This window comes from Thunnus maccoyii, chromosome 21 (assembly GCF_910596095.1).
Source record: "Thunnus maccoyii chromosome 21, fThuMac1.1, whole genome shotgun sequence".
NCBI classification, from domain to species: domain Eukaryota; kingdom Metazoa; phylum Chordata; class Actinopteri; order Scombriformes; family Scombridae; genus Thunnus; species Thunnus maccoyii.
In genome coordinates, this window is record NC_056553.1 from 21,814,339 (window position 1) to 21,823,161 (window position 8,823).

The following is an 8,823-nucleotide window of genomic DNA, read 5'->3' on the forward strand; positions in this document are numbered from 1 at the left end:
TTGGTCTGTAACTTTAGACAACTTCTGATGTCATTGTTCAATTAGGTTAATTATTTTAGCTAGCTTTCCAAAGCATAAATTGAAAATGTTTTGCTTGACTCTTTAATTTTTGTTGAGCCACTGGAGCGATGCTTATCAAGAGTGTCGAGCATTAACATCACCATCCCTGGAACCATTAGCTTCCCAATGATTTGACAATATTGCAATGTTGACAGTATATTCTACTTTTGGAACTTCCTGTTAATGTTAAAAAAAACATTTAACATCAATGTTAAAGTTAATGTTAAAAAACATTTAACTTCCTGTTAATATTAAAAACATTTAACCTCTTGAATATACAGTCTCTGTTGCTCTTTCTTACATATTGCTTCAGTGTTCTTGCCAAAGTAGAGTAAACATCCACTTTTAGGGATCATTATCTTCTGCTTTTGAATCTGGGAATTTTTTGATGTTTGTGTTCAGAACATTTCTTTTTTTTTTTAAAAAAAGAGTGAAAACCAAGAGGCACTCTGTTGCATAATTACAGCTTGCATGAATACCCTTAGCATTCTTCTCTTGACTGTATATTTCTGCAAGCATTGTCTGACCTTGTTTACTGTAAACTGTGGTGATCCACATCTGCTGACGGCATGAAAAAGACTATTTTTGAAAGAGTCAGTTACATAAAATCTGAGTGAAAATTGATTGAAATCAATCTGCCCTGTCTTTTAAAAAAAAATCCTGGTATTTTTCAGTTAAAGTTGGTTAAAACAAAAAAACAGCGAGCCTCAGAAATAAATAAGTCAAGTCAATACAAACAATTTGTCCCTCAAGAGAACCCCGTCTTTTATAGTTTAATGTATGTTACTGTTACTTCTGACTTTGTACTCTATATTATGATTACATCTTGACAATGTTATAGGGAAAAAAAAGTTGAAAGTGTGGGTGGGTTTATCTTCTACTATATCCTGCTCAGCACAAACCGCAACTCTGCACTATGTGTGTGTGCGTGTGCCTACAGCATCAGTCAAAAGTTTGGACACACTTTTTTATTCAAGTGAATGGGAAGGTGCGTCCAAACTTTTGACTGGTACTGTATGTCCCATTTGGAACCAACTAGCAACCAACCAACAAGCTTCACTCCTCGGGAATATATGGATGGGCTTTACAGATACATGAGGCTGGATGTTTCGGACATGGCAGCAGGTTGCGTGCCATGCCTACGATGATGCATGAGATCACTGTACGGCTTACGTGATGCTGTCGTGGCTTTTGCATGCATGAACTGCAGTTACATAAGGTCCTATCTGACTCAGACGCAGCACCTGTAGATGAGAAGCGAACTGGATGTTATGGGAGCGGATAGTGTTTGAAGTGATGAGATATGATTGGAAGAACAAACCTAATCAAGCACTTAGTAATGACTCCTCACTTTCTCTTGTTGTGGTTTCTGCTGCTCCTTGGATTGTGTAAAGCCTTAAAGACTTTTGGAGTCTCTGTCACCGGATCAGCCTGCAAGTGTTTATCGTATTGTTATCAGGAAGTCTTCCTCTTTCTTTCCTCTAGTGTACCACTTGACATAGGATGCCCACCGCACTATGTTTAGAAAGGGGGTCTTACAAGTGAGGCGACTGACTCATCGGACCACAGACTGATTTACTCACACAGAACACACAATGTTAAAGTGTGCAATCTGCAGCCCTCAGGTACTCTAAACACACACATGCCATGTTGCGTGCTCTCCCTGTGTTTAGTCTTTAAAAGTCCAGGAAACGCCCCTCCTTTGAAGCTCCTAAGAAGCCCAAGCATGCCTTCCAGCGTCTCCCCTGTTCTGGGTTTAGAGCCGCTGTGGCCTATATGGATCCAGTTAGAGCCTCACTATAGGAACGTTCACATTTTGTCTTTATGGGCATGTAAAACATTCTGTTTATATTATAATGCACCACAGAACAGTCTATTAGCCATAATAGGCTCCCTGGCAAACCTCCAAATAATGAATAAAATAAACAATGTGTGTATTCATCCCCGTCACAGCCAGAACTGCTAAATGGAGTAACAGAAACGTTGAGACACAGGCGATAAAAGCGGTTGAAAGAATAATTCAGTGTCTTGAATTGAATTAGCTGTATAGCCCCAAGCAGCGCACAGAGAACACATAAAACATGAGATTTGTCAAATGCATTTACTTTGCTGCTGGGACTGCTCGGGTTCCTTCAACCACTTCTCTCTGGGATTTCGAAGACAAAAGTAGCATTCTGTTTTTAACAAGACATTTTAATTGCGTTACAGTATTTTTTATTGCTGTGCTCACTGAGTCAGAGGAGAAGAGATTGATTCTGCTTTGACCACAGGGCAAGAATGATCTTTTCTTGGCTATTAAACATCTCAGACATCTCAGTGCCACAGATACATGTGTGTAAGCAGGATGGAGTAATTTGGCTCCTGGCTATACAGGTTTGGCTCTTTGATGATGATTAGCTTTTTGTTGATTTTTATATTCAGCATTATTATATGTACTTTATATTTGGAACCATAAATTACAGAAAATTAAACTGCCTCATTCAAGCAAAAACTGTAACTATTCGATGAGGGCTAAAAGTTTCTAAAACTCAACGTTTAAAACTAGTGCTTATAGTTCTTTTCCATCGCAGGAACTTCTCCCTCTGGGACTACTTAAATATAAAAGAAAAAAAATGTGGAGATTTATGTGGAAAATACACAAAACATATGCTGACAGTGAACATTTTGCATATGTTCAATGAAAAATGTTGATAAAATGTAATCTGGGCTGCATTGTGTTTGCTAATGCAAATTAGTTGTATATGAACACATATATGAACTTTTTTATGAACAAGACTGGATGGCATTGGGACACTAACCATTTGTTGGATCTTGAAGGTTCCCAAACGCAACACTGAAAACCAGAACCAAACCTCACCAACCAACAAGCTGTGTCACTGGGACTGGCTCCATATCTCTGGCAGATTTGCAAGGCTGGACCCAGATTCCAGAAGCTGTAGTGATCAAAACCAATGCTGTGATTCCTGCTTCTTCACTGAATATTGTTATACACATTACAGTAAAGCAGATATTTGCATGGTAGGCATGATGTCTTCACGTGAAGGACGATTCCTCAAATGTCTCACCAGCTGCTCCATTTTCAAAGCAGACTCACATACATAAAGGCAAACATTACACACTGTTATCCCATAATTAGAGCTGGTATAAAGAGTATCCACACCCATTGATTCAGTGTTTGGACCACACCCATCAAACCTTCAGGTGTGTTGTGCTGGGTCTTTATTACGTACGGTATAATTAAGTCATTGTCTCTATGTGTGGCTCCACTTCTGAAACTGAAACAGCAGAGAATCTCACTCAATGCACAATCTTTAATGGAGTCTTTTTCCCATTAGCATCAAGACAAAGAAAACCTCAGTGGTATGTTACTTATGATTATGATATACTGAGGGCATACAGAGCCACCAGTGTGACCTCTCTGATGACAGATAAGGCTTCTTGTAGTGAGACAGATAGAGATATAAGAAGACAAACCCTAGAGGAAGACACAGAAATAAACCGGAGGAGAGAACACTTTGCACCATCAGATAAGCACAAAACACATAAACAACAAAAGCAAAAATCCCCCTTTTTCTTTCTCTTCAAAGTACATGGATGCATGTGAATATACTTATGCAGGCAGTCATGTGAGTGCACGCACACACACTCAATCTAAGACACACACACACTCACACGTACACACACATCAGTGCTGGGTCGTGTGGATATCTTAGGTCAGTGTATATGAGGCGGGCGGATAGGAGTGGCTGAGGCTCATCCCTTGGGGAGCCAGCCGTTCTCTCTCTCAGATAAGACCTTGGACACTCCTCTGAAAATCCCCCATTTCTCTTCCTTCATCTCACACTCTGTCCTTTGCTCTATCTTCTCCCACCTCAGTACCTCCTTTACGTCCTGTAGTCAGCACCGCCAGCAGTCCAGGGTCCACTTTTTTTTTTTTTTTAAATTAATCTCAGCATTGTTATTTCAGACTAAAAACACACCTACTTTGCAGCAGGACTCAGCAAGGTGAAGAGCCACTCCTAGGCGAGACACTCACAACCGCAAAGTAGAAGTTATGATGACGTGTTGTACTTCTCTGGTTCTGCAGGTAATATAGGTGACTAAGGTATCAAAGTTATAGTTGCAAAAATACAACGCCAAAATAAAGTTAGAGCTTAAATCTCATAATGATACCAATAAGCCATTTGCAATAGGCTGCAAGTAAGTGCTGGCAAGCCGCCTCCATTGCTTAATCTATATACAATTTAAAACAGTAGATAGTTTGACTCAGCTGTGCAACATACTATACTAATCTGCCCTAACCACTGCATTGTTTCACAATGCCTGTCATAGTGCTGCATCTTGCATGTATTGTACAATACTGCACATGTAACACGGTAATCTTAAGATAAGACTTTATTGCTCCAGAAGGAAATTTGCCTTTGAGACACAATGCAGCTGCTATACAGTCCAAATAATTCAACATTACTACACATATTTGTCATAAATACCATGACAAAAAAGTACAATAAATAACTCAGGATAAAAACTAAAAATCAGTAAATACTCCAAACTTCTGAGATCCTCAAAATAAAATGTAAAACACTGAAGAATCTCATCTACTGCAGTAACCCATGATGTTATCACTTATTGCACATTCCCACATTGACCACACAGAACAGTACACAAACATCATTATCAACAACAACAACAACAATCAAACGTTGCTGCTGTCAGCCACTGGGGTGTTTGTTAATGGCTTTAATGGACTGAGGGATGAAGGAGTGTTCGTATCTGTTTAGAGTGCACTGAAGAACTCTGTAACGCCTGGCTGAGGGGAGGAGCTGGTAATCACTGTGAGGGATATGAGTCGGGTCAGAAATAATTTTTCTGGCCTGAGGGATGATGTTTTCCAGATCTGGGTGTTGTTTGACTCCCATAATCTTCATGGACCTTTGTATGAGGCGGCTGATCTTTGCCTTTAACTGCACTGACAGGTTGCCAAACTAGCTGAAATTTCCCTATTACTCTCTATTATTTTGACTCTCACTGAGCACATGAAGCCTGCACAGAAAGTATGGCCTTTGTTGGATATGTGTGCACACCTGTTCTACATGGACTGTCCAGGTTAGAGTGTTATCTATGTGAACCCCCCAAGTACTTACAGCTTGCAATTTTCTCTGTGGGGCACAAACTCACTGAAAATGATTCATTTTTGTAAGGTCTCCATAATACACCATAACAATGTGAACATATTACTTATATGGTTCTGCCATCTGTCATTTTAAACGAATAAATGAATGAATAAATAAACCCATAATTTTCATGAATGCAACTTGTTTTTCCATAACTTCCGTAAGTTTGACTTATCACAGCCCAAATTATCAGTTGTCACAGAACCGAATCATTTTGCAATAAAAACATTTTTCCTGTATCTGTAATGTTCTGAAGACCTTGTTTGTTTTGCAGAGGCAGTATGTGTTCTCTTTTGCATCCTGCACAAGGCCTGTCAAATGTTTTTTTGCCCTAATGGTACCTTTTGATACACTTATTGTCATCAATGAATAAACTATCTCTTCCTACAAAATGTGCACTTATGTCTCTGCCTGAACACCATCTCTTGTCAACTCTTAACAGGTTAGAACACCTCTGCAGCTCCCCTAAATATCAGCCCAGATAGGAGGGATTTCCTAAGTTAAGAAAGGGTATAAAACACTTTTCCTCCTTGTCCTAAAAGGAATTATAAATGAGTCACTCTGAGAACTTGTGATATCTTGATAAATACAGGCCCAGCTGCCATGAGAACATCGGTTTTTAATTTTTCATTTTAACACAGTGCTTGGAATTGTATGTTTTGGCAATGTGCAAAACATTCCACAAAACATTTCGTTTTTGGTATTTTCTATATTGTAGGTTAAATCCAATTCAGCCATTTAAAAATCTTTTTTTCCTCTTTTTTTTTGCAGGAGATGTCAACAAGAAGGAAAGAGTCCAGATCAAAAAACCAGTGGAAACACTCAATGTGAAGAATTTCATCCCAAAAAGTTTAACTGTTTAACTGATATAAAAAGATCATTTCCCCTCTGTTCTGAGTGAAGTAGTCCAGCTTGACAGTGGCTGAGTTTATGCACCGTGGCGGCATGACAAATTCCTCCATGTTTTGTCGGTTAGCGTGGGGCCTTCAGAACGATGACCCCAGACTCAACTCTGTGCGCAACGCTGGGCCCAGGGAACCCACTCAGCCCCAATAATGAGATCATTACCAACAGTTAATTAAAAGCGATGCGTCTTCTAAAGCTTTGCCCCATATCGCATTGTGTCCAAACAATTGCGTCCCTTGTGGACGTCCGAGGATGAAAGGGTGAGCCAAATGGAGGAGAACGCCCATTGTCCTTCTCCTGAGAAACTGTCTTCCCTCGCTTTTTGCCTTTCAATGAATTCTTTGTGTGCGCGCCGGGGTCCGGGGCGGTCCTCTCGGGTTCAGAGTGACAGAGCTGTGCCGAGCCGAGCTGTACCCGGCCCCAATGTCAGCGGGCTGGAGCCTGGGGATGGACAGAGGCCTCTTGAGTGCGGACACAGTGAGAGAGAGCACAGGGGCAGCCACAAACTGTCAGGGGAAGATTAATCCAGACCAGCGATTTTCTGGACAGACTCAGTGTTTATTGGTCAGTCAAAATGATCACCTTCATTAGGACTATGACGTACAGTATAGCTTTGTTTTCAGCACTGTTAAGACTATACAGTACATTCAAAAACACCATTTGGATGATCATAGAACAACAAGCATTTAGCGTTTAAACCAGAATTTAATTTCCGACACAATGAAAAATCCTAGAAATCAGCTTTTATACATGACACTGAAACTGTTTATTGAAAATACTGAAATAGCAGATAATCCTATGCACTTTTGGAACAGTTGGTGAACTCTTGAATTAGGTCTTTACCTAAACTATGGTTAGGATTAGGCAACTGCGAACTTGGTTAAAATAAGGGGAAGTTTGTGGCAATGGTTTTAAAAAGCTAACATTAATTGTCAGCTTTATATAAAAGCTAAGGCTTAAAAAAAAAAAAAAATTTACAGTAATATTTTAAAAAATCTATTATCGATTTTGATGAAGATTGAACACATTTTCTGTAGGGGATTGTGCAGGTAGAGGATGAGCTCTGAGTGTCTTGAACTTGGTGAACTCTGTGTATTGTCTGCGTATCCAACTCTCGATATTTGTCTGCGGGAATACATACTTGCTGTGTGAGTGTGTTTCCTCTCCAGACTCCCTTGTAGAAAATAACCCACCAATCATTTTTCCTTCTCTCTCTATCTGTCTGCATGATAACACTGGCGGACACATGTTCCACAGTCGGAGGCTCTCAGTCCTTATCTGCTGTTTGCTCGCTGCTGCTCACCAAGAGAACCTTGGAAGAGGAACGAAGCTTCCAGACAAGTATGTGAAGGATATCTCCTGGTCCGGTGCCACCTACCCTATCTCTGAAACCTTGTCTGTATGACCTTGAGAGGACCCTTAAAAGACACCATCTATGCTAAGAGAATGCGGGAGAGAGACCTTCATTTTCAGGCGATAAGCTCCAGAAAATGGATGAAATAATAAAGTTGCTGTGATGAAACAGTGCTTTATTATTGGACAAATCCTGTAGTTGAAGTGATTCTTGATCAAAGACTGTACTGTGCAAGTCTGTTTGAAGTGGTCCAGGGTTTGAGGCTTTATTTGTACAAGCCTTAGATTAGGGGTCGGGGTATGTTACAACTCATATCACACAAACATAACCTCCTTTCTGTCTTGTCACTCATTGCACATAAGGCCAATGTCAAGATATTGGTGCTGTGGAGGGGGAATTGATATGATAAAGGCACCAAACTCTACATAAACATGTGAGTTTACACAGAGAAAAACCTGACATAGTCTAAAAATGTCATGCTAGGCAGGAGGGTGCAGAACAGTGGACATGAAGGATCCACACTGTTTGATTTGTGGCCTGGTGACAGGCACAAACAACACTTTAGGGGTGTTTTAGTGTCCGAGAAACTTCACACAACCTGTTCCAGTGGCCTGATACTTGATGGGGAGCAATGTGTGGAATGGTGGAGTTTCCTTCTACCTACCTCTTAACCTCTGTGAAAAGCGTCTGTCGGCCCTGTGTCTGTCGCAGGCCTCGTGTCATTCCTCGCATTCTCCTTCGTTACATAAACGTGTTGGAAGCTCACCTTGGCGCCTCTTCACCTTGAGCCGCCCTGCAGCTGTGTAATTAGGCCTAACCTCTCCTGTTCAAACAATGTAATGACATGATTTACACGTATTGCAGAGGCCCTGTAATATTGCGGCATCACAACAATGTGCATGATGTGTATTTCTGGTAGAGACGTGACAATAAGGATCAAAAGTGTTCAATATCAAAATAAATAAAAGGATATTAAATAAATATTAAATACATGAAGTGAAAATATATATAAATAAACCAACAGGCCAACCAACAACCAGCTCTGGCTAACAGGCTAGGCTAGGTTGTTAGCTTGGATTACTACTCAGCATCAAAGCACTGTTAGCAGCAGCTTGCTGGAGCAACTTTCACTCCAGTTTTTGAGCTTGTTTCATGGCTTATGGAGGCGGGGTTGCATGTGACTGGCTAAAATTTATTTTAGGCCATGTACAATTATGCAGTTTTTCCTCCATTGTGTCTCCATGGGATGAGGCCCTCTCCTCAAGACTTTACCTGCCTTTCACCTCTTTGTCACCGGGCAAAGGGATGACGTAAACTGCTGTGCATGTT

General features: G+C 40.5%; 1 long non-coding RNA gene across 2 annotated transcripts; it reads left to right on the plus strand.

Annotated features, from left to right (window-relative positions):
- The first annotated feature begins 3,430 nt into the window (after positions 1-3,430).
- Positions 3,431-8,148, plus strand: LOC121887763. 2 transcript variants are annotated; one of them, XR_006093038.1, is made up of 4 exons: positions 3,431-4,147; positions 5,677-5,744; positions 6,006-6,704; positions 7,398-8,148. It is a non-coding gene; the product is annotated as an uncharacterized LOC121887763 (long non-coding RNA). The 2 variants fall into 2 exon arrangements; XR_006093037.1 differs by lacking the exon at positions 3,431-4,147 and adding an exon at positions 4,203-5,571.
- The last annotated feature ends 675 nt before the right edge of the window (positions 8,149-8,823 follow it).